Below are 5,404 nucleotides of genomic sequence, written 5' to 3'. Positions count from 1 at the left end.
CATTTTTGAATGTCAAATGCAAGCTCTAATGGCATTTATTACATGTACAAAGATGGATTTCAATCCTTTGGGACAAGTATATTGATGCTAGAATCAGTATTGATGCTAGAATCAAATACATCCAAGATTTGGGCCAAAGATGCATGAAATGGATTGAAAATAAATAATTTTAGCTTCAGCCCTGTTTTAAAATAGAAAATTCTAGCCCATAAACAAATTCAAAATGAGTGCATAAACTCAAGAAGAAGCACTCTTAATCATCTATGAACAATGTCATGAAGAAAAGAGGTCATTTTCCTCTATTACAATCATAAAAAACCCATGTTTGCTCATAAAAATGGATCAAAATAGTAGGTTGCCCTATTTATGACTGGTTATTCCAGCCCATAATAGTGCATAAATATTCAATATCCTCACCCTTTGCTTGCCCCAAAGTCACTCAAGTACTTGGGCACAAGTTGGGCTTCATTGGACCAAGAATAAGGTTGAGAAGATGAGAGAAGTCGCGCATAAGAGCAGGCTGAATACTCTTCTCTCAGATTTCCCCTCTTTTATAGACAGTTTTAGCATGCATTTTTGTCAGACCAAAGAGGCAGAGAAGTGGAGCACTCACCAAGTTAACATCTTCAGTTGTGCTGGCCTGTTAATCTTCAGTTTGCATGCTCCATTCCATGCATCTCAGCTCCAACTTTCTCCCAGTTTCCCTCAAGCAGAGCAGCCCGCATTTTGCACCAAAAAACGCGGGCTGCTCTCTGCTCCAACCCTGGTCACTTTTTGACCAACCTAGGTCACCTGTTGGTCACCTTAGTCAGTTACTTTTGGTCTCGTGTGGACCTAGTGGACTTTTGACAGTTTTTGGCAACATTTTTGGGGTTTTGTCCATATTTTTGTACCTGAATTAATGTGATTTATCCAGCAGACTGTCAATTACTTTCAGATGTCCAAGTTTTAGGTTCCCATAGACTTATTTTTCATAAATGTACATGGTATATCTGTAAATTATATGCTAAATACGAAAGAACTTGTATAACTAAGGTAGATATTGGATAACAATGCTTGGAAATATCTCATATAATTCTCAGTGAAACTCTTTTGAGTTCATAAGAATCCCATGATTTATATCATGGACAGTAAACTCTTTGACAACAAAAGACATCCCATGATTTAGGCAAGGTGCCAAGCAGAAACAACGGGTGCAAGTTGTCTTTGAACTCAATACCCTATGACAACAAACTCTTCATGATAGTATGAAACTGACTAAAATGAGATGAAAGGGAGGTCCCCTCCTTCATGCGAAGGTCCATTAACTACTTCAGCCTATACATCTGTGATGCAGGACTCTATTGTGCATAGAACTCCTGAATCTTCTCCCATAAATCCCATGCACTCTGATTCTCATCTTCAACAACATTATGATGGACCTCTTCTGAGAGTGACAAAAAAATGGTAGAATTGCATAGCTCATCAACTTCCATCCAAACATCATCATCCATATCCTCAGGTTTGATGCCCTTGAAACGCAAGGGTTTAATTTGCAACTTCTGCACCAAAACCTGCCATATTTGGGACTTCCAATACCCATACTTGGTACCATGCAACTTGGCAATGTTAAAGAGAGTTGTGTCTTTTAGATGACCGGCCATATTGTCCCAAATCAATGCAAAAAAGCAAAAGTGTAGGTTGTTGTAATTAGCAGAAAATGCACTAAAACCATTGCTAAAACTGGTTGAAAGGGTGGATTTCAGTGAGAGAAGCACCTATCCACCAAATATAACCAATATAACATCAAATAGTAAGCATTACCCTCATAGAAGTGCTCAAAATTTGCAAATTTTAGTTGCTGTAATAAATGACAACAATATGTAAAACTGTCCCAAAATGAAGCAATCACTGATACATATGTCACTGCAACTGCCAGGTAGCAAGATACATCCAACAGTGAGTTTGCAGGGGCAATGATAGTTTTGATCTCTTCACAAACACAAACTGCTTCAACACACAAGGTTTTTGATAATGCATCAATTCTTGAATTTCATGATGGTATGATTTCCTCCATGTAAGCATTTATTATGTAACACCACTATGCCATTTATCATGCTTCTAGTGCACTTCTTCAAACTTGAGCCCATGTGAGGTTAACAATATGTGAACCTCCTTACTTTGGCACAAATTTATTAATGCACAATTATTTTTTTGAAAAAGCTTTAAACATTAAAAATATACTTGAAAAAAGTGTTTATGTAATCTAAGTGCAATGAAACTTGAAGAGCAAATTCATAAGGAACAAAGGATTCACAAATTAATTTTTTTAAAAAAAGGTGGCATGTAGATAGCCTAGTGGAAGTTGTATCTATACTAGGACATTTTTAGGCTAGACTTTGACAAGTAGGCTATTTCTAGGACACTTCTTTTGAAAAACTTTAATTTGTGCACTTCTCTCACCATTGTTGATATGAATGTCCCTAAACTTTCCCTTTCTAGTTCATTCTATAGGTGCTTCTCTACATACATAAGAGAACCACTCTTTTCTACATCCGTATCCGAGAATTCTCTAATCGCAAGATCACTTGGCCTTATAAGTCTAAACAAATGAAATGAACTTAGCCTAGACTAAATTAAAATAACAAAAAATCAAGAAACAACAATTGAATAAAATGGCCATAGCCATGCCATAGATGAAAATGTATTAAATCTACATCACAATGAAGCCATAGGTAAATAATATCATAGGTACAATGAGAATCAAGGATGAGAGGCTATGGTGGGCATTGAGTATTCACCCTCAATGTTGGTGGGGAAGGCAATAATCCTCAAGCTCCAAGAAATGGAGAATGTTTACAAGCGTGCTTAAAAATATCCTTACAATGGCACACCCTTGCCCTTTTATACTCTAGCCAATTAAGGTATTTCCCCCTAAGCTAAAGGTACAAAAATTGTTTTATTACAATCCATCCCTACCTAAAAGTTTTTTTCTTAAAACTTTAAGATAGAGAAGGTAAATGAATGGTAAAAATTAATAGAATATGTCCAATATTAGAGTATTCTTCAAGAAGTCTCATCAAAATCAAATAGTGTATTTATCCTGAACAAGGTAGCTATAGAAAATGGCCCATAACTTGAGATAGACATGTTGAATTGGTGCATGTGAGGTATAGAAATGAAGTATACTTTAGTAGGTAACAATCCATGCCTTCAAAATCCAATTGTGACATCAATAGGCCAATTATTTTGAGTGCAAAAATTTTATATAGCAAGCTGTCCACTATTTAGTGAGCTAGTATCTGCTTGGAGAATCCATGGAAATTGTTCCAAATATGAAGCATGCTACCAAGAAGATATTCCATGATAATACGGTTCCTTAGAACCTTCTCCCACTTATTTCCAATAATTCTCTTGGGTTCATAAATGATTAATCCATCTTCATCGAGGGGAGATAGTTCTTCAAGAACCTGAATATCAAGACCAATATACTTTTTGAGATGAGAGACATGAAATACATTGTGAATACGGGTTGTGGAAGGAAAATCAAGTTGGTAGGCAACATCTCCAACTTTTCTTGAAATTTGATATGGACCATAATAGCGATGAGCAAGCTTATTATGTCCACCTTTAAGAGAAGCATAACATGACTTAGGTACTTTTAAGAAGACCCGTTCTTCCTCTTCAAAGTCCACATACCTTTACTTATCATGAGCATAAAATTTCTTAATCTCTTGGGGTTTTTGAATATTTTTCTTACATTACTTCATTAAGGTCTCTATCTTTTCTAGCTCTTCCTCGAACCTTATAGCAATGTAAAGCCTCAAAGGATGGCATGCCTATACTCATGTGGTATGGTTATTGCAGCAAAACTCCACAAGATGAATCCAATGATCCCTGTGGATATGCCTCAAGTCAGAGTTTAAACTCTTTTAACGTATTGATTGGGTTGTTACTTGAGGCCTATTGCTCAACTAATGGAACTCTTGAGTTTGTTGGCTCTTCACTAGCACCATTCAGATTATTAGAGCTTTGCTTATGCTTGTGTTTGTAGTTGATGGAGTGATTTAAGATGTCATCATTATCTTCCACCTCATCCATGCACATGTCTTTGACCTTCTCATGAAGCTTGCTAATGACTACTCGAGCAAGCTTCCATGCAGAGATTTGCATGGGGTTGCCACATTAGTGGCCCACTAACTCTATTGAAATGTGAAATAAGGGCAAGTTAAAATAAGCATGTGAAGGAAATGGGCCGTACTATAGCCTTCTATTAAATATGCTTAATGCCCCACCCTCATAAGGTGCCACCGATGATATTGGGACATTGGTTGGGTCTTGTCTTGTATGTTAGATGAGATCTATGTGATTTGATGACAATAAGGGAATCTTTGTGGATTTAGCCTTTGGGTTAGATAGAGTAGCTCTGCTGGTAGCAACTTGAGACACAATGCATCGAGTTGTAGGGTATGGGAGTTGTTAGGGATCTCTACTTTGGGGCCCAAGCATCGTAGAAGTGGCCCTTAGGTCTTAGGGAGGCCAGCAACCCCCTGATGGGGGTAAGGGAATGTATTCCATGGAACATTCCTTGGCTGACTAGGGAAGGTTCATAATATGGTCAGACAGGTTGATTGGACTACTTTCCTAGGCTATAAAAGGAAGACCCCTCCAAAGCCATAGTTAATCCATCTTTTACCTAGTCAAAGTTTTTTCGGTTAGTCTTGAGCTCTTCGTCTATTATCTGTTTGGATCGCCATATAAGCTTCATAGTGGAAGTGCACGGGTGGATAAAGCCATATCTGTATCAATTCATTTGAAATTAAAGTAGTTTCTATTCTCCTCATATTTGTTGTGAATTCTCTACCCCTTGCTCAAATTCTGTCCGTTATGTTGTGTATATTTTATACTTTAGATAAATTTTCATTTCCCCCTCTGCTACAACGTATTGATATTTGCGCTTTGTAAATATGAATCCCTTTTTTTAACCATACAATTTTAAAATCAACATTGCTTGGTCAATCAATCGTATCACACATTTCGAAATTTATCGATGATAGCAATCTTGTATTTTTGATCTTTGCCATGAAAATTTTCCATTTGATATATTGTAGAGATCAAATGCAACGGAGCTCTTTGTGGGCGTCGTTTAATGGGCTCCTCAATCGCAAAGATGTTTCATAAAAGTGGTACCTCTTGTAAGTTCGCATGTTCACGGTCCGCTGCCGCGACTTGCGTGTGGAAGGGCTCTAAAGAAGCTCTAGGCGAGAAGGGCCAGGATGGTGCTGGTCAGTGACCTGATCTTTTTGTGGAGGAAACCAGATCCATATATTTGGCACATGAGATGCTTTATGTGGCAAGCAAGACGTCATCAATCGTCCTTGTGACTCCTAAAAGAGGGGACTGCCACTCTGCCAAAATGGTGAGC

The sequence above is a fragment of the Lygodium microphyllum genome, chromosome 16, assembly GCF_053477565.2.
Source record: "Lygodium microphyllum isolate KBCC chromosome 16, Lygodium_microphyllum_v1.1.10, whole genome shotgun sequence".
Classification (NCBI taxonomy): Eukaryota; Viridiplantae; Streptophyta; class Polypodiopsida; order Schizaeales; family Lygodiaceae; genus Lygodium; species Lygodium microphyllum.
This window is presented reverse-complemented; position numbering follows the sequence as displayed.